Source organism: Mustelus asterias, chromosome 16 (assembly GCF_964213995.1).
Source record: "Mustelus asterias chromosome 16, sMusAst1.hap1.1, whole genome shotgun sequence".
Classification (NCBI taxonomy): Eukaryota; Metazoa; Chordata; class Chondrichthyes; order Carcharhiniformes; family Triakidae; genus Mustelus; species Mustelus asterias.
The window spans coordinates 40,813,183-40,835,477 of record NC_135816.1 but is presented as its reverse complement, the minus strand read 5'-3'; positions in this window follow the sequence as shown (position 1 = coordinate 40,835,477).

Here is a 22,295-nt window from a genome sequence, read left to right as displayed (position 1 = left end):
GAATCCTACAGTGTAGAAGGAGGCCATTCGGCTCATCGAGTCTGCACCGACCACAATCCCACCCAGGCCTATCCCCATAACCCCATGCATTTACCCTAGCTAGCCCCCCTGACACTAAGGGGCAATTTAGCATGGCCAATCCACCTAACCCGCACATCTTTGGACTGTGGGAGGAAACCGGAGCACCCGGAGGAAACCCACGCAGACACAGGGAGAATGTGTAAACTCCACACAGACAGTGACCCAAACTGGGATTCAAACCCGGGACCCTGGCGCTGTGAGACAGCAGTGCTAACCACTGTGCCATCGTGCCACCCTGTAGGGGGAGGTGTGATCAGAACTGAAAGGGAACTGCTACCATTCAGTCTTGCGGGATTGTCAGGAATCACCAAGCTGCTTTTGAACAGTCCATCCATTATTGCACTTAAAATTCCTAGGGGTTCAGATCTTCCACTTGAATTATCTCAGAAGTAACACCTGCTCAAATACAAGCAAAGTTACCCAGGGAATTTCCATGCTGCTCTCCTTGCTGGAGAATTGTTACTTTTTCTGACATGTTAACAGTAACTTGGAGACTGAGGAATCTCAGACACATCTATATCTTTATTTACCCACTTCAGTTGTTGTCCCAACATTGGTATTTGGAATATTTCTCCCTGAAAGCCAATGCTTGTTGGAAGTCTGTAGGAACCCAGCTAATAGCCGAGGTCTAAAAATAAAAGCGAATGAAGACATCTCCATCAATGAGGGATAGCTATTCAAATCAAATATTCTCATCTTCTTCACTGAAGTACAAATTGGTCCCTGTTCCATTTTCCTGTCCAGTCTCATCAGTTAGAAGGCAGAGTGAAAAATGAGCCAGCAGAGGGAGTTATACGTAAAGTGTAAGATAACTGGAATATATTTTGAGCTGATGTGGTGTAACACCAATGTTAAATCTGCAAGACAGAAATTGGTACACAATTTGCCCATATTTTGGGTTCCAGATGGGTAACATTCAGGTGAATTCTGCAGCGTGACTTTCTGCAATGAAACATTTTGTGAAGCGTATCTGACACCATAGGCAAGATTTTCCGACCACGCTCGCCTCAAGACTGGAAAACCCTGCCCAAGGTAAACGGACCTTTGCATGCCCCCACCCCCCCACCCCCACCACCCCTCCCCCCCCCACCCCACCCCACCCCCCACTACAATTCCCATGGTGGGGGGGGGTGACTGGAAAATTCCACCCCATAAGTGTTTCAGGTACCCCTAACAGCCACCCCCTACAGCAAATGAGGACATCATTTAAATAGATTACATCATATGAACGTATGAAATAGGGGCAGGAGTAGACTATATGGCCTCTCAAACTTGCCCTGGTCATTTAATGCAACCATGGTTAATCTTTGGCCTTAACTCCACTTTGCCATCCACTCCCCATGTCTAATGGTTCCTTGAGAGACCAAATAATCTGTCCATATCAGCCTTAAATATGTTCAACAATGGAGCATCCACAATTCTCTGGAGTGGGGGATTCCAAAGATTTACAATCCTTTGGTACAGATTTTATGCTCTCCCAATGGTGGGTTTTAAGACAGGGAAGTACGTAAAATCCTTAGAGTATAAAAGTTGGGGTCTGATGTTGCAGATGTATAGAACGTTGGTTCGGCCGCATTTGGAATACTGCATCCAGTTCTGGTCGCCACACTACCAGAAGGACGTGGAGGGAGTACAGAGGAGGTTTATCAGGATGTTGCCTGGTATGGAGGGGCTTGGTTATGAGGAGAGATTGGGTAAACTGGGGTTGTTCTCCTTGGAAAGACGGAGGATGAGGGGAGACTTATTAGAGGTGTATAAAATTATGAAAGGCATAGATAGGGTGAACGGTGGGAAGCTTTTCCCCAGGTCGGTGGTGACGTTCACGAGGGGTCATAGGTTCAAGGTGAAGGGGGGGAGGTTTAACACAGATATCAGAAGGACATATTTTACACAAAGGGTGGTGGAGGCCTGGAATGCGCTGCCAGGCAAGGTGGTGGAGGCGGACACACTGGGAACGTTTAAGACTTTTCTAGACAGCCATATGAAAGGAGTGGGAATGGAGGGATACAAAATAATGGTCTAGTTTGGACCAGGGAGCGGCACGGGCTTGGAGGGCTGAAGGGCCTGTTCCTGTGCTATATTGTTCTTTGTTCTTTGTTCTTTCTGCCACCTATCCACTCGATCTGAAATTCTACAGGACAGCGGATGAGGTCCAAGCCAAGTGGAATTAATAGTTACTTTATCATAGATAGAATCATAGAATCCCTCCAGTGCAGAAGGAGGCCATTCGGCCCATCGAGTCTGCACTGACCACAATCCCACCCAGGCCCTACCCCCACATATTTACCCGCTAATCCCTCTAACCTACGCATTTTAGGATTCTAAGGGGCAATTTTTAACCTGGCCAATCAACCTAACCCACACATCTTTGGACTGTGGGAGGAAACCGGAGCACCTGGAGGAAACCCACGCAGACACAAGGAGAACGTGCAAACTCCACACAGATAGTGACCCGAGCCGGGAATCGAACCCAGGACCCTGGAGCTGTGAAGCAGCAGTGCTAACCACTGTGCTACCGTGCTGCCCGGGTCTCATCCCACTCCTGCCAATATTTTACCCATGGCAGGGAAGGAGTCTTAGTTTCCAAATCTTTAACTGTCTTTGAGTAAGGAGATACCCTGTTGGTTGCCCTGTTCACTCAAGCCCTGGGTGCCCTGTTCCCCTTGTTGTAACATTATCCCTTCCCCTGAGCCAATGCACAGAGCAGATGGAGCAAATCCCCAAGTCACATCTCTGCCTGCCCCAAAAACCAACCCACACTTAATCCATTTCATGGTCCCCAGATAAAGGAACATATTTATTCCAGCTGTTAAGTCATGAGGAGGTTGACCAGCTCATATTCAGCAAATTAGTGGCCACTTGGGTTAAAGGGTCAAGGACACAAGTCTAACTAAAGGCAAGTACTGTTAAGTACCCTACTACTGCAAACTCTGGGTCAATATAGCTTCAGTTCAGATTTGTATGACTATCAGTTTAAATCTGGCCAGAAGTCAAGAGAAGTCAGGTATGTTATAAATACTTCAGAGTTCCAGTGAAAAGATAATGGAGGTGATTATCCCAAAAACGTTCCAAGTGCCAAATTTGTGTAAAAACTGGAACAACCCTGCTGGTTTTTTAGCTTGATTTACAAAATGAATCTTCAACACTCTGAGCACTGCAAAGTGCCTAGCAAGATTCACATTGAAATTCTATGGGGGGGCCTATTCCCACTGGAGAGGCTGGAAGCATAGTGCTGAGCAGGCCACTGAGCACGTGCTGATCTGTCAGAGCGGAGAGCAGCGCATGTGCAGTAGCGCCGCACTGCCAGCCTCCCGATCGCCGGCCAGCCCTGCAACCCTGCATCGCTGTCCTTCTGCCCCCCCAAACCCCCGATCGCTGATCTCATGGACCTATTGGGGCCAGCCCCAATGTCTCTTCACCCTCCTGCCAGCCTCGATCACTCCGACCCTTCCCCCCCCCACCGGCAGTCCTGACCACCTCCCCCCAGCTGCCCCGACACCCCCCAGCAGGTCAACCAACCTCCCCCGCACCCAGATGGCCAGCCCCAATCACACCCTTCCCTCCCTCTGCCACCGATCACTATGCAGAGTGGCAGCTGAATCCTCCACTCCCTCTGATCTCCCCCATAGGCCCCACCCCCCATAAGCCGCTCCCCTCTGTCCCCACCCCCTTGGCACTGCCCGATGCCCAGTGGAAATGCCATGGTGCCACTTGGGCATTACCAGTTTGCCCCTTGGGCAGTGCCATGGGGTCAGGCTGACGCTGCCAGGCTGGGAATGTTCACGGGGCACCCCCTTACTCCCAACCTCCTGGGGGAGCCTCCATAGTCTCTGTTCCCTCCAGCGGGGCTGGGCTGCCAGCTCCTCGTTAGTGGGGAACCTTTGTAACCCCCACTGGAGTGAACCACTCGGGGCCCAGAGACTTCAGTCTCAGGCCCACTAATCAAATGGAAATCCAAATTTAAATATTTAAATTAGCTCTGCGCCAATTTTTGGAGTCTGTGGCGCCCAGCGGGAAGCCCACTAAATGGCCTCCGCTGATGTCTCCCGGTCCATTGCGTTTCTAAAGCAGTGCATCTAGCTGGGAGAATTGCCCCCAATATTCAACTAACACCTCTGGTTGAGTAGCTGCAGAAGAACTTGCACTGCACTAAATTCAGCATTAATGAATGGGTGCAGTTAAAATTCCCCTTATCCAGACATCTTTTTGTTAAAGTATTTCTGATAATCACCACATGTTGTTAGATATACGACCATATTTAATTGTTATTTTGTACCCCAGTGTTTTTGGAAAGGATGAATTGCACTTACACACATTGAAAAGTTCAGGAAGGTCTGTTGATTCAATCCTTGTGATAGGTATTGTCTGGAGACTTGTTTCTTCTTCATGCCTCACCCACTCTGAATTCCTTTAACTCTATTTGCTCTACAGTCTGGACTTTTATTCACTTTCTTCACAGAGAGGACAGAATTGTAATCGACCTGAGCCAGAAAGAGGTCCATTGTCCTTTAAACCTTTCAGGGAAACACCTGCTGAACTCATGATGGACATCTACTGCATCGACATTGAATGTCATTAACAAGGAGACTCAACCATCCCAGATAATCATCTCTACAGGACAGTGTCAATTTCCTCAGAGGTTTGAATGCAATCTCCTTCACAAAGACTGACCATCTTTGCCACTGGAGGGTTTATTTCTCTTCGCTAATCCTGTTACTAGCCAGACAGATTATTATAATGTGAGAGAGCCAGCATATTATAACGTTTTCATGTCACTAGCTATTTTCATTTTAGAGCATTCAGCAAAACATTATATTAACAGCTCAGACATTCTCTACTGACTTCTATTTGGAATGGACACTGCAACAATCTGCTGTGAGGAAGGAATTGTAAAGGCAGTAAAGAATACACCTGTCCTTTGTGCATAACTAAATAAATATTCATGGTTTAATCATCAATTCAAGGAGGAAATGTTTTTATTTACTCCACCACATGAATTTAATGTGTGAAATGTAACAATTGCTAAATATCTGCTCATCGGAAAGAATATTTATATAGTGCATTTATATAGCGTCTTTCACCATGCAACTAGTAAGTGGCACTCCATTCTCACCATGAACAATAACAAGATTAGTGAAATGTGCAGGCTACAGGTTAATGGATGGCTATCTACTCATTTACCATTGTATCTCCATGAAATAACAGAAACGTCCTCACTCTTAACTGTTGCCTTAAACTCAGAAGGTTAACATTACACTTCCTTAATATATATGGTCCCTCCCTGTAGGAACAAAGGGTCAAGGATACTGAAGAGGAGGAAGATGATAATGAGGACAAGAAAAATTAGGAAAGAAATTTCTTTCTTGGGGACTACTTTGCTGATGGTGGTGAGGATGTGATGATGAAAAAGAGATCGATGAGGATCAGGCCTTGCCTACGCTCAGATACATTCAGCCAAGAGGATCTGGATGGTAATTCAGAGAGCACCAAGGAACCAGAGGGATAAAGAATAGATGAGATGGTGTCACCTTCCAAATTTGGTATTTTGCCCAAATACTGTACATGTGTGACGATAAACTGCATTTAGCAATAGGAACACCAATATCTAGACATGATAGTAATTGAGGTTTGAAATAATTTATCTTACAGTAAGAAGGATTTGAGTTTTGTGGAAATTAATGAGCTTGTCACCTTAAAATGATTGTGGAATAATTTTTGCTCTTCCTATTTTGCTACACAAAGGCCAGTATTTCTTGTGTAATAATCCTCATAGAGAGCGATAACCTTTAAAAAGATATTTGAATTCTTGTGACTGACTAAAAAAATCACGATGTGGAGATGCCGGCGTTGGACGGGGGTGGGCACAGCAAGAAGTCTCACAACTGGGGCGGCATGGTAGCACAGTGGTTAGCACTGCTGCTTCACAGCTCCAGGGACCCAGGTTCGATTCCCGGCGTCAGTCACTGTCTGTGTGGAGTTTGCACAGTCTCCTCGTGTCTGCGTGGGTTTCCTCCGGGAGCTCTAGTTTCCTCCCACAGTCCAAAGATGTGCGGGTTAGGCTGATTGGCTGATTGGCCATGCTAAAATTGCCCCTTGTCCTGAGATGTGTAGGTTAGAGGGATTAGTGGGTAAATGTGTAGGGATAACGGGGTAGGGCCTGGATGGGATTGTGGTCGGTGCAGACTCGATGGGCCAGATGGCCTCTTTCTGCACTATAGGGTTTCTATGATTCTATGATTCTGAACTGGATCACTCACCTGATGAAGGAGCAGCGCTCTGAATGTTCATGATACTATATAAACTCGTTGGACTTTAACCTGGTGTTGTGAGACTTCTTACTAAAATGATCACACAAGATTTCAAGTTTTAATACTTTTACTATAATAAAAGAAACTAAAAGCAACAATGTCTAAACACTATTCTGTTGGCATCTTATACTCTAAACTACAAAATAGATCCCCTATTCAGCTTTTGAAATGATTGAAGATCCCCTTCCACTGTTATACTTTATTCTGTCCCTTAAGTGGACATTAATTCTCCAAGAACCAGTCCAAAACTATTCTAAGCTCCCTATGGCTTGCTTCTATTTTCCTTTTCCAGGTTGATAGCTTCTAACCCTGAACTAACCTTCACAGTAAGAGTTACCCTGGAGATTCCTCCCTCTAGCCTAAGCTCAATGAATCTTACAACCTCTTTAAATCCTCATGAACCTGATCACTTAAATTCTAGCGTAAGATCCTACCTACATTTTGCATAGTGAACAATAGAGACTGCTTTCTTCTCTCTTCTCTCTCTCACTCTCTCTCTATCTCTGTCTCACTCTCTCTCACTCTCATTCACAATCTGACCTGGTAGATTCAGTGATATCTGAGGAAAAACCTGCAACCTGATCCTACAAAGACTTCTTATGGACTTGTCCCCTCTCAGACTTGTCCCCTCTCATTGCCCTTCTCCATGGCAATCTAAATCAAATGCCCTTGTATCCAAGTATATATGCTAATCAGCTATCCTCTAGATCCCCCAGCTCCATTCTATGTTAAAATTAAATAGACACTTTAAAATATAACCATTTATAAAAGTTGAAACTCCTAGCACCTTCTTCTGAGATTTGGAGACTAAGGGCCAAATTAGGAAGACTTTGCAGACCTTTAAAAATAGCAGGTAGAGTCATAGAGTCATAGAGGTTTACAGCATGGAAACAGGCCCTTCAGCCCAACTTGTCCATGCTGCCCCTTTTTTTAACCCCTAAGCAAGTCCCAATTGCCCGCGTTTGGCCCATATCCCTCTATACCCATCTTACCCATGTAACTGTCTAAATGCTTTTTAAAAGACAAAATTGTATCTGCCTCTACTACTACCTCTGGCAGCTTGTTTCAGACACTCACCACCCTCGGTGTGAAAAAATTGCCTCTCTGGACACTTTTGTATCTCTCCCCTCTCACCTTAAACCTATGCCCTCTAGTTTTAGACTCCCCTACCTTTGGGAAAAGATATTGACTACCTAGCTGATCTATGCCCCTCATTATTTTATAGACCTCTATAAGATCACCCCAAGCCTCCAATGCTCCAGAGAAAAAAAGTCCCAGTCTATCCAGCCTCTCTTTATAACCAAACCATCAAGTCCCAGTAGCATCCTAGTAAATCTTTTCTGCACTCTTACTACTTTAATAATATTCTTTCTATAATAGGGTGACCAGAACTGTACACAGTATTCCAAGTGTGGCCTTACCAATGTCTTGTACAACTTCAACAAGACGTCCCAATTCCTGTATTCAATGTTCTGACCAATGAAACCAAGCATGCTGAATGCCTTCTTCACCACTCTGTCCACGTGTGCCTCCACTTTCAAGGAGCTATGAACCTGTATCCCTAGATCTCTTTATTCTGTAATTCCCCCCAACACCCTACCATTAACCGAGTCAATCCTGCCCTGGTTCGATCGACCAAAATGCATCCCATCGCATTTGTCTAAATTAAAGTCCATCTGCCATTTGACAACCCACTGGCCCAATTGATCAAGATCCCATTGCAATCCTAGATAACCTTCTTTACTATCCACTATGCCACCAATCTTGGTGTCATCTGCAAACTTACTAACCATGCCTCCTATATTCTCATCCAAATCATTAATATAAATGACAAATAACAGTAGACCCAGCATCGATCCCTGAGGCACACCACTGGTCACAGGTCTCCAGTTTGAAAAACATCCCTCTACAACCACCCTCTGGCTTCTGTCATCAAGCCAATTTTGTATCCATTTAGATACCTCACCCTGGATCCCGTGAGATTTAACCTTATGCAACAACCTACCATGCGGTACTTTGTCAAAGGCCTTGCTAAAGTCCGTGTAGACAACATCAACTACACTGCCCTCATCTACCTTCTTGGTTACACCTTCAAAAAACTCAATCAAATTTGTGAGATATGATTTTTCACTCACAAAACCATGCTGACTGTCCCTAATCAGTCCTTGCCATCTCTAAATGCCTGTAGATCCTGTCTCTCAAAATACCTTCCAACAACTTACCCACCACAGATGTGAGGCTCACCAGCCTGTAGCTCCCAGGCTTTTCCCTGCAGCCCTTCTTAAACAAAGGCACAACATTTGCCACCCTCCAATCTTCAGGCACCTCACCTGTGACTATTAATGATTCAAACATCTCTGCTCGGGGACTCGCAATTTCCTCTCTCGCCTCCCACAGTGTCCTGGGATATACTTCATCAGGTCCCAGGGATTTATCTACCTTGATGCACTTTAAGACTTCCAGTATCTCCTTCTCTGTTATAAGTACACTCCTCAAGACATCACTATTTATTTCCCAAGTTCCCTAACATCCATGCTTTTCTCAACAGTGAATACTGTTGAGAAATATTCATTTAGGATCTCACTCATCTCTTGTGGATCCGCACATAGATGACTTTATTGATCCCTAAGAGGTCCTACTCTCACCCTAGTTACTCTTTTAGTTATAGGATAGGGCCAGGATGAGGAATAGCTACCCCCGTTTCCGACAGATCCCACTTTGCCGTTGGGGGAAAGAGGCACAGTGTGACTTACACAGAGGTAAACCCAAACTCAACAGGGCCATTTGAAATCTGTGCTGAATTCAAACAGACCCTATTTTGGCTCTTGCAAGGCCTTAACCCTCAATGTGGAAGTGGCAGATTGATGGAGTAAATGTGAAAGCTTTTGAAGTGTGGGATATGGTCCGAATAATTGTCATGATAGTTTTTTAAATACTCTTTAAACTTTTTAAAGTTGCACAGTGTCACAGTGGTTAGCACTGCTGCCTCACAGTGCCAGGGACCCGAGTTCGATTCCTGGCTTGAGTCACTGTGCGGAGTCTGCATGTTCTCCTTGTGTCTACGTGGGTTTCCTTCGGATACTCCGGTTTCCTCTCACAGTCCGAACGACTTGCTGGTTATGTGCATTGGCCAATTTTTCCCTCAGTGTACCTGAACAGGCGCTGGAGTGTGGCGACAAGGGGATGTTCACAGCAACCTAACTGCGGTGTTAATTTAAGCCTACTTGTGACACTAATAAATAAGCTTTAAAGCTTTTGAACAAGACAGACTGCAGCTCTCACTGAAAGTTAAAATAAAACCCTCTGCTGGACTATTTGACAGACCATGTTTTCATTGAGATGGGCTGGGTGAGTCAGAACATTTCCTGAATTGGGCTACTCACTTTGGTAGCAGAAATCCAGCCCTAACCGTCTACCCACAGTCATCACAGATACTCTTGCCATTGTCCACGAGTGTGAGCCTCTTGCACCTTCTTCCCAGTAAAACAACCAGGGCTTCACTGTCCCCATGGCAACCATACCAAACAGCTGTGTTGTCATACAGGATTCAGAACAGGCTCCATGGTTCCCTTCCCTCCTCCATTTTATCCTAAATTAAAGAGACAATCCCTCAACATAACACACTTCATATTTTCAATGCTTGGCCAGTTCAATTAAGCCATGAGTGTACAGAATCAATCAAAATTCGATTGGACTATAACAGTCACATCAACAACAAAAATTGTTCTTTGCATCTTCTCTTGCCAAACATCTAATTTCAATTGAATTGATTTTTGTTCTGTGCCAACCCAGACCAATTCAAAAGAAATCTACATCTAAATACTTACGAACACACTGCATTCCACCTTATCTTTTACCAATTAAATATTTTACTGTTGAATATTTCTTCAGAGGGTATGAATATTGCTTCTTATGAAAATTGCAATATTGAAGGAATTTAGTATTTGTCTGTCACTTCTAAACTAGATAAGGAGGCTCTGTCTAACTTATATCTTGAGTAATCAGCACAGGGTGATCTATAATTTACAAAAATCATAATAATAGTTTTCTAAACCACCAAGCATGTAAACATCTCTAATATTAGCAAGCGTTTTGGTTCATACTTTAACTGTGCAAGTTTGATTGTCTGGCTCAACCACATTTACATTGGTCACTAACATGTTCATGCAATATTTATCATTGAGAAACTGTTCGATGGCATTTGGCTGGTTATTCATTTGCCAATAACTGTGCTCTATGCGCAAGAAGACTTGTCCAGAATACATGGCCATGAAATAACTCCACATAACATTTGTGCTGCCTGCACTTTGAATGATTGCGGCGTTCAGCCAATGCTAAGCGACTGTTGAATGGTTGCACAACTGAGCATGGGGCACAAAATAGTGGGAGGCTTAAAGGGTTCCAGTTAACCTGCGCTACTTAAAGCCAGCCTGCACCATTCTAAATCAGAGGGACTTAAAGTCATTGTTAAAGTGAGTTTGTCCTGGCAAAAAAATAGTGCTTAATAGCAAAAAGCAGGTTCCCGTGGTATCTGGACTCTGCACTGGAGGCCTTAATGCAGGAGGTGCAGAGCAGGAGAGATGTCAATCTATCCATCTCAAGCACCTCCTGCTTCTGCTGCACAGAGTTTTAGAAGTCATAGAAACCCTACAGTGCAGAAGAAGGCCATTCAGCCCATCGAGTCTGCACTGACAACAATTCCACCTCGGCCCTATCCCCGTAACCCCACATATTTACCCCACTAATCCCGCTAACCTACGCATCCCAAGGCACTAATGGGCAATTTATCATGGCCAATGCACCTAACCCGCACAACTTTGGATTGTGGGAGGAAACCGGAGCACCCAGTGGAAACCCACACAGACACGGGGAGAATGTGCAAACTCCGCACAGACAGTGACCCAAGCCGAAAATCGAACATAGGCCCCTGGTGCTGTGAAGCAGCAGTGCTAACCACTGTGCCACCCCTACTGTCCTGCCGTGCCGCCCCTATCCCTGTGCCTTTCTCCTTTCAGATAACAAAAACTGCAACCTGGCCAGGCAGTGACGAAAACAGGTGGAAAAGTAGAAAGTGATTCAAACAAAAATCCCTGTCACTTCTTCTTAGACTCACAGCCACCAGCTCAGACAATGCATGAGTGGACTGCAGCCAGGACAGAGGTGGTGCAGGTATCAGCTTGCTGATGGCCAAGGTCATGCACAAGTTATAGGATCATTGGAGATAGGAGCAGGAGTCGGCCATTCAGCCTCTCAAGCTGTTCCATTATTCAATAAGATCAATGAGTCTGTGGCCTTGACTCTACTTCCCACTACGCCTAAGATCCACCATCCCCACCCCACTCCCCACCATCACCCCAAAGTCAAAACATGAAAGCTCAGGCGTCCTGATAAGGACTTTGATGGGACAGCCTAGAGAAGAAATCTAATGGATATGTACACTGAAATGCTTGGTGTATTGGTCAGCCTACCAGAAAGACTGTGGTCACTGACAAGGAGAATTCAGCATTAACCCTTCACATGACTTGTCCCAGAGCTTGGGGTCAATACTTTCCAATGTGGAAGTTGTGTCCAACTCCACGAGAACATTTCAGGACCCATTCATGATGCAACTTCCAATGTCCAGTATTTCAGCTGCCATTCAGCGGTCTGGCCATTGCAGTGGAAGCTCTTTCTGGAGACGTGTAACTCAGTTTGCTGCCCAGCAACCTCAGGCTGCTCTGTAGAAAGCTCAGGCTACAGTCACAATGCCTGTGGAATAAAGCATCTGTTCTCTCATCTCTGCCACTAAGCCAATGCTGTTTCTGTTTCCTGTCAGGCAGCCAGCCCAGACTGCTGTTGTCATGCCAAGGTGGTACAGTCTGAGGCTGGGCCTTCAGGGCTGAACTGTGCGAGGTCATTCTGCAATGTGTGCCACTGAAAGTCAGCAGCATTTTGCCAGCCATGCTGCAGCCATTTGGCGCGTATTGTGTGGGAACACGAGGACAGGCAAAGGCACATGGAAAACAGACATGAAGGGAATGTGCAAAGGTGATTAGTTAACCTTTGTATGCAACATGGCATAATTTGATCTATTCATTTGGTTTGAGATTTTTGTTTTGTGACTTGGCTTTAATTTTAGCATTGAGGTCAAAAGGAACTGTGATCAGTAACAGAGGGAGGGTAAGGCGTGAGGCCATTGTTGATTGGAAAATTTGAATTGTATTCACTGACACTGCAGTCAGATGAGTTGATCACAGACAGCCCAGTCAGAAAAAGACTGTGCAGTTATCTTCTTCTTCCTCCTCCTCACCATATAACTGGTGAAAATGGTCATGCCCTCATGATGGCTGGCAGTCCACCACGCATCTTGGCATCCGCTCTGCCAATTACTGCAGAGGTTCCTCCAGATGGGTCCAGGCAGTGGATGAGTCATTCAAGCACCCATTTCAATACATTGTACAATGGATTGCTGCAGAGTGAAGCAATCATTACCGTCTGCCAGGATACCAGGTACTGACCTGGTACTCCAAGTGTTCACACACCAGTTGGACTTTGAGGAAATGGAATCCTTTTAAGTTGTAGGCATCAGAATTGAAATGCAGCACCGGCAATGTGACATGCATGCAGTTAATGTTATCCTGCACCATAAGGAACCTGCAATCCTCACAAAGTCACATGCTTGGTCCACTTGTTTCGCTCTGGCCAGACAAAATGAAAACCAGAATATTCTGTCCATTCCCAGTGTGGGTCTCCCGGTGAAGGGTGGTGGATACAACAGGAAACCTCATTGACAGTGGTGGGACCAGAAGATCCCACCACCAGCCAATGGTGGGCAGCCTCTGCTGCCTAGTAACACACTGCAGGAGGCATGGAAAATCCCACTCTAAATGTATTCACCACTTTTTGAGCACAGTGTCTCTGTAATTTCCCTTATGCAACTGTGAGTAGTGAACTAGAAAACATTGCAAATATCCATTGCTATAGCCTGGAGAGAGCCAGGCACACAAAGGTTAATGACTAGGGTCACTTTCACAGACACTAGCAATGCTGTCCTTGTCCTGCTCTAGAGGCTGCAGCTATGGCTATGACAGAGTTCAACAAATACATTCTTAGTGAAACACAGATGTCTCCTCACTTAGTCTGAGGTAGAAGAATTCCTCCCCTGTGCATATATGGCCTCCTGCTGCAAGTCTTTCTAACCCTCCTCCTCTCTCTTCCAGCATTTTGTCCTGCTCTCTGCCGCCTCTAAACCTAACCCAAAACCTATCATTCTGTTCAAGGGAAATGTGCATTACTGAACCCATGTCGGATAGCAAATGATTAATGCAGAATGTTTGAATCAGGACAAACTCCTTCAATACATGCCACACCATTACTGCCAACTTCAGAAACTTTAATCAACTCTGGAAAATGTAAGATGATTGAGGGGGGGAAAGGGGACTTGTTACATTTAAAATATATGCCTGACAGGTGGATCAAGGTTACAGAGGGAAATGATGGTCATTTTTAAGGATGGGTCTTTGGTAGAGGACCTCCCCACCCTATTTTAGTTATCAGACTGCCTCTACCCAAAACTTTGTCTTTTTTAAAAAGAAAATTCAAACCCTCTGGGCACGGTGGCTCAGTGGTTAGCACTGCTGCCTCACAGTGCCACAGACCCGCGTTCAATTCCAGTCTTGGGTCACTATCTGTGTGGAGTTTGCACATTCTCCCCATGTCTGCATGGGTTTCCTCCGAGTGCTCTGCTTTCCTCCCACACTCATAAGATGTGCAGGTTAGGCTCATTGGCCATGCTAAATTGCCCTTCAGTGTCAGGAGGACTAGCAGGGTAAATATGTGGGGTTACGGGGATAGGGCCTGGGTAGGACTGTTGTCAGTGCAGATTCAATGGGCTGAATGTCCTCCTTCTGCATTGTAGGGATTCTATGATTCAAATTGGCTGCCATGTGAACCACTATTAGTTGTTTATTACACTCGGTTCTGAATTTCACCCTCTGAGGAAAAAGAATAGATTAAATCTTCCTTTGATGCATTTTATGTAACTCTCGCACTTGCATAGTACTTTTGGTTTCACTTAGCGTCAGAATGTGTTGTGTTTCCATGTAGATTGTTCTTTTTAATTTGACTGAATCACTTTGATAATGCACAGAAAATTCATGCTGTGGGTCAGAAACTATTCCTCTGCAGTTTAATATAAAGGATATTGATTACAATCAGGCCGGACAGATTGTTTATATTGGATTTTCCCCGAGGATCTCATTTTATGTCACAAAAGTGATGGAGATTGGCAAACCAGACAAAGTAATGAAGATCCTATGTTGACCCGTTAGCTAGGCAATGCCTGTATCATTTAAAACAAAAGCATTGCACTGCGCTTTATATAATGTAATTGTAATGTTCCCTTTGGTTGGAAATGTAGGCATTTTACTTGCCAATTTGATACATTTATTTAAAGATACTTGACCTTAAAGTAGTCAAAATGTTTTCCTTTAATTGCATATTCATTCATAATTAGATCATGCATACATTCACATATTCACCTAATAATTTTTATTCAGGAATCTATTGGGAGGAGATTTTTGTACATAATACAGATGATACATTTAGGAGGAGAGATTTCAGAATCTAACTGCAGCGAAAAAAAAAATACCTCAACAACACAAAAGTATCAATTGATTTCTGTGACAACCAGCAAATGAAAAATAAAATATACCTTGGTATGTGGTAATGAATCATATCTTATTCTGGACAGTGAGAAACTAAATGTTGCAGCACAATCGCCCTCCGCTGTGTGGAACATTAATTCAGATTTGTGTTTTATGTAGGAAAAAAGTCAATACTTTGATGAGAACAAAGGAAAACAAGTTATTTGTTCTTCCGAGAGAAAAAATATGATGGATGCTGGAAATCTGAAATTAAAAATGCAAAATGCTGGACCGGATAAATATTTCCAGCATTTTCTGATTTTAGTTATTTTTTTCTTGCTCAGCTCACATCTGTTGGACTGCCATTTCAAAAGTTATCTAATCTCAACTGGAACTGATAATGCCTTTGGAGCTCTTGCTAAGTATTGATCTCTAGAACATTTGCAGCAACATTTGCACTTGCTAGACCACATCAGATAACATTAAGTGTCCAGCAATTAGTGTGACTTTCTGGAAGGGCATTACTGAACGAGGCAGATTTTTTTCCAACAATCCTACAGTTTTCTTAGTTATTTTTCGAACCCTAGTCCATAAATTATAAGATTTATTGAATTCATTTTCACAAATTGTCACAGTAAGAGTTGTACTCATGACCTCTGTATTTTTTCATGGGACCTGAGTGCCGCTGGCAAGGCAGCATTTATTATCCATCCCTAATTGCCCTTGAGAAAAGGATGGTGAGCCATCGCTACAGTCCATGTGATGTAACTCCAACCACAGTGGTGCTCGGGAAGGAGTTCCAGGATTTTGCCCCAATTTCACTGCACCGCCATATATATATTTCAGTCTCCAAGCTCTCCTCCATAGCATTCCCACCTCTGCAGGGAAGGGTAATAGCATTAACCTGGGAGAACTATCATCTCCAAGTTCTCTTCGAATCATGCATGTTCCGCGTTCGGGTATTTTTCATCATTCATTTATCATTGCTGGATCAAAATCCTGAAACTTCTTACTAAGCATCATAATGAGAACAGTGTCACCATAAAGTGTTCAGCCGTTCAAGAGAGTTTGGATGCCCTGGTCTTATGCAGTTTGGTGGTGAGGGGGTGCTCTGTATTTTGTAGCACTGTGAAGGGGAACTCTGTGACTTGTCAGAGCTGGGAAGGGAGATAAAACATAAGCTTGGCGATATTCAAAGTGGGTATCTGAGTGTGACTAGTTCATACTTTTCTAACACATTTCTGCAAATCTTAAATTGTGTTTTGTGATTGTTTGCTAGAAAATAAGTGATTTTTCTTTAAATAAATAACTTTGTTCCTTCCCTAGATATCTATATATTGCATATCTTATGTCTTGCTCCTCTAGAATGACAAATGTCCACTTTAAGGAAATAGATTTTTACTTTGAACTTGTAAAATTCAGTCAACAATTTTGAATAGCTTGAAAAGAATGCTTGGTCCATATGGGCATGATACTAGACTTCTCAGTGCATGGCCAGAATTTTTTCTATCAGAAACATTTTTAAACATAGAGCGGGATTTTACGGCCTCCCTCGGGCGAGACTGGAAATTCCCACCCCGAGGTCAATGGAGATTTCCGTTGTCGGACCCTCACCCACGCCGATTCCGTGGCGGGCAAGGCGGTAGAGTTCCGACCAACGTTAACTCAGAAAATATTAATGGCTCAGAATTCACTGTCAAAATAAAAGTGAGGCCAACGGTACTCACTGTTACTAATATACAAATCACACAGTCGTTTCAGGCATGGGCAGATGCACAATTAATGCAAAAATTCAAAAGTTGATGCCTGAGATGTGACACTCTGCAGTTAGTGCCTGTGTGATTCACCTTCAAATGCTTGGAATGGAATGAAGATCCTGTACTTGCACCAAACGTATGAACAAATCTCACCACAGAATGTCACTGCTTGCTCATTTCAGTCTATTTTCCCTTATCATGGCATAAGCGTTAATTACTGTCAGTCAAACCCTCTGACACTAAAATTAACAAGTGTAGAGCCTTCTGCCCTCAAAGTTATTTCATTTCCCCTCTCTTAATTCAGCCTTTCCTTCACTTTCTGTACCTCATCTGACGTTGAATTCTACCATTAAATTCCTCCCCAGCTTTGTGCTGTTAATTTCATAACTCTGCAATCTGACCAGTTAAGGAAATAATGATAATGAACTACCTTGTTTGTGAGGTGTTGATTCACAACTCACGGCGTATTGCTTTCTCTCTACAAATCATTGCGTCCTTATACACCAATAATGACAAGCACAAGCAGCATGAACATGATATTATTTTCCTGGGAAATTCTGGGCTAATATTACCCTGTAGAGATGCCCCTTAGAGGGAACTGTGCCATTTCCATCTTACTCTTCCAGAAAATTGTATGGCAAAATATCATAGGGATTAAACAGACAGGGCAAATCTAAGTAACAGTGGGAACCACTCATTGGCCTGCCATTGCAAGTTACATTAACCAAGAATTATTTTTTCAAATTATAAATGTAAGCCACAGTTTAATATCTCAATCTGTCTGGCTGTCACTTTCTCTCTCATTCTCTCTGTCTCCCTATCTGAATTTTTTTTTAAAATGAAGATAATAGTTTCTAACTAAAAGTTTAATTGTAAACCTCATCCAATTTATATTAAAATTATTTTGTACAATACATAAATTGAAGGATTGTTACACACAATGAGATTCACTGAAATCTTGCTGCCGTTCACACTGACGGGACTCTAAGGTCCTGCCGACAGCGTAGCACCGCAGCAGATTTCCTGCAGTGAGGGGTGCAGTCAACTTGACAACGACGGGACCATAAGATCCTGCCACCAACGAGCTGCACGCCACCTCCTCCTGCCACGAAACATGCAGTGAAGGGGGAGAAAAAAATCCCTCCCCAATGTCTTGACTTTTCCGTTGGGAAAAATAATAACCCAGAATTTTCTGGAGCTGGGCACCATGTGGTGAAATTCTTTCCTCACCCATCAGTTGCATTTGTTTTGCACCACAAGGCACAGGAAGTGTAAATTGATTGTAGTACCTTGGTGGGACATACAGACTATTTGGGAGCGGTATGTAGCATAGTGGTTAGCATTGAGAATACAAGAGCAGGGATGTACTTCTGAGGCTGTACAAGGCTCTGGTCAGACCCCATTTGGAGTATTGTGAGCAGTTTTGAGCCCTGTGTCTAAGAAGGATGTGCTGGCCTTGGAAAGGGTCCAGAGGAAGTTCACAAGAATAATCCCTGGAATGAAGAACTTGTCATATGAGGAACAGTTGAGGACTCTGGGTCTGCACTCGTTGGAGTTTAGAAGGATGAGGGGGGGATCTTATTGAAACTTACAGGATACTGCGAGGCCTGGATAGAGTGGACATGAAGCGGATGTTTCCACTAGCAGGAAAGACTAGAACCAGAGGGCACAATTGCAAGCTAGAGGGATGATCCTTTAAAACAGAGATGAGGAGGAATTTCTTCAGCCAGAGAGTGGTAAATCTGTGGAACTCTTTGCCGCAGAAGGCTGTGGAATTTATTTAAGACAGAGATAAATAGGTTCTTAATAAGGGGATCAGAGGTTATGGGGAAAAGGCAGGAGAATGGGGATGAGAAAAATATCAGCCCTGATTGAATGCTGGAGCAGACTCGATGGGCCAAGTGGCCTAATTATGCTTCTATGTCTTATGGTCACTGCTGCCTCACAGTGCCAGAGACGCAGGTTCAATTCCTGGTTTGGGTAACTGCCTATGCACAGTCTGCACGTTCTACCCGTGTCTGCGTGGGTTTCCTTCAGGTGCTCCGGTTTCCTCCCACAGTCCGAAAGACATGCTGGTTTGGTGCATTGGCCATGCTAAATTTCTCCCTCAATGTACCTGAACAGATGCAGAAGTGTGGCGACTGGGGGATTTTCACAGTAACTTCATTGCAGTGTTAATGCAAGCCTACTTGTGACACAAATAAATAAACTTTAAACCTTAGCAGTTTAAGTAGAATGTGCAGGTACAGGCTAAAGGAACATAGAAACTATCAGAACAGTCAGGGATATACTGAGGAAGAGGAACCATAACAGATGTTGTTTGATTGGAGTCATCAACTCAAAAGATTTTATTCTAATCAGGTGGCAACAGTGTTAATGTAAGCCTACTTGTGGCACTAAGAAATAAACTTTTAACCAATTAAATTTAAGGTTGGCAGTATGATGGAATGGGAATAGGATGAATTAGAGTAAATTTCTATGCAGAAAGGAATCAAGAGAGAGAAAGAAAGCTTGGAGTAAGATAGAGAGTGAAAAGAGACAGAAAGAGAAAGAAAACATTTTAAACATTCAAATGTTAAAGCTTCTCCAGGAACTACCCTGCCAGAGTGAGATTAGTAAGAAGTCTAACAACACCAGGTTAAAGTCCAACAGGTTTATTTGGTAGCAAGCGCCACTAGCTTTTGGAGCGTGCTGCTCCTTCGTCAGGTGGAGTGGGAGATCTCCCACTCCATCTGACGAAGGAGCAGCACACTCCGAAAGCTAGTGGCATTTGTTACTAAATAAACCTGTTGGACTTTAACCTGATGTTGTTAGACTTCTTACTGTGTTTACCCCAGTCCAGCGCCGGCATCTCCACAGAGTGAGATTACACAGATGTCCTTTTTGGGTGTCTCAGTTGAGTGACAATTTAGGACCATAAATCACCCCATTACCAAGGCTCTTATGCCAAGAAGTAGCAACCCATAACTTTCTGCGGTGAGATTAATTCATATTTATGCCGCAAATCCAGCAATTGCTTTTCACCCATGGGGGTGTTGTTAGCAGTGAAGTTCCAATTTCTTCTCAGGTTAAGGGAAGGATGGAGTGGCACAAAGCATCTGGCAATGTGTGGTGATTCACATTTCACAGCGTATTGCCTCCTCTTCACAGAGTCTTAATGCAGTAATAATGCCAAGCAGCATGAATGGGCTGTTAGTTTCCTAGTAAATTCTGAGCCAATATCATTTGTAAATTGAAGATGCACAGATGCATGGTCAGCGCCTCCCTGTTTGTATTTCTCTCTTTAGATCACAATCAGCCTTTCTGTTTCAACAAGAAACATTCAGTTTCTTCATTCATTCAGTTTAACATTGTCCCAAAGAAAGCTTTCAAAATTTGCCCTCTGTTCTTTTTCTGCAAAAATTAAAATAAAATAGATAATGTTGTATGCAGAAATGAAACAGTTCCAATTGAGATGACAAACTGCTGTTGATACATTGAAATTGCACATTAACTCTGCCTACAGAATCTGTCTTCAGCTAGATTCATTCCTCTGGGTAACAGGATCAAGTCCAAGGTTAGGCTTGTCAGAGAGGCTAAGGTCTTCAAGTAAAGAAATAATGAAAATAATACACAAAATAAATGGTAATTACTTATTAGTGCAGATTCGTTGTTAGTCTACTTTTCCAGATAATTTTCACTATCCTCACTTTTGATCCATAAACTCCTAATCCTTCAGTTCTGATTTACTGCTATTTTACTTTGAATCATAGAATTAGAATCTGTACAGTGCTGAAGAAGGCCATTCGGCCCATCAAGTCTGCACTGACCACAATCCCACCCAGGCCCCAGTCCTATAATACCACAGATTTATCCTGCTTATCCCATGACACTAGGATCAATTTAGCATGGCCAATCAGCCTAACCCGCACATCATTGGACTGTGGGAGGAAACCTGAGCACCCAAGGAAACCCACGCAGACACGGGGAGAACGTGCAAACTCCACACAGACAGTGACCCAAGCCGGGAAGCTAACCCGGGTCCCCGGCGCTGTGAGACAGCAGTGCTAACCACTGCACCATTGTCCGTCCCACTTTGCCACTTAACAAAATGTGGTGAGAATGTGTTACAGGAAATCAGGGTGATACTGACAGGAAATGTGTACACATGTAAGATATTAAGTATACTAATAGAAAAATGTGTAAACTCAAACTTGGTATCTTCTTTTTATTAAATTATATACTTTGCAAATCAAGTCCGCTTAGAAATATAAACAAAGTACTACTTTTGAAATTCAGAAATTTACCTCTAAGTATTCCGAATCATGTTTATTATTAGTCATGTCAAATTAGTGCATGAAAAGACGTAAATTAAAAATAATTAAAGTATATGATTAATGAGTAAAATGTGTATATTTCCGACGATATCAGAAAACAGATATGCGCAATTAAACATTCAATTTAAAATATTAGTTTCAAATGTTAAAATTATACCTTTATTATTGTACTTTAAGAATGTTAGCGTGAAAAACATTTAGTAAATTCTGTCATGAAGATTTTAGATATCACTTAATGAACAAAACAATATGAAATATTGCAAGTGGACCATGACTATTGGTAACTATACCTTTGCATAAGCAAAATGGAAACTGCCCCCAGAGCCTTTGAAGGGCACATACTTTCCATTGCTTTCTGCATGCTTCTGCTTTTTTCCCTCCAGCAGTTTTCTTATCAGCAGATTCAGCTGGAACCTATCAGTAAGTGACAGGATTGATTTTCTCAAGTGGAAAATGTCACCATGTCCTCCCTGCAGTGATGCACCCTCTATGACAGATTAAACCCTGCTGAAAGCTGCAGAGTCACAGGCTGCTGGAGCAGAACTCCCTAATACAAAAAGTCACTGAGGTTGTCAACTGTCCTCAGCAAAGCTTCCACAGTATAATAAATTGTGTTTCATTTTCCGTGCTTCTTGCAACGCTTAGACTTTCTCCTGGTTCTTAATGACCTGTGGAGAAAATAACTTTGGCAGCTGCAGCCTAACTGAGCTTGACATTTCCTCCTGTTCGATGACGGTAATTTTATGATATGCAAATTCTGTTCATTATATTGCTCAACTTGAGTATTGTGCTTGTTGGCATGCTGCTCGTTCTAAAGTTTGTAAAGGTTATTTAATACACAACAAAAACATTTATTTATGAAGTGTTTTGAGTAACATTTACTTCAGCAAATTAATGGAAATATATTTTGGTCTGATTAATGCAGTGCAGGGATGTTTCCCACTGCGGGCAGGGACCCAAATTGACTGCCTGCAGAATGGAATCAGGCAGCCAACCACTATAGTAAAGGGCCCATTTAGGGGTGATTTAGATGGCACACTGGCACTGTGCTGGCAGCAGAGTGCCCATTGCCCATGTGGGGAGCTGCCAGCTCAGCAAGGGCAGCCTTCCTGCAGCAATTCAAGGAGCCACTGAAGCCAAAGACTTCATGGAGCAAAAGGGGAACCATGGGCAGGAAAGGTTATCCACCACCCACCCTACCATGACCCC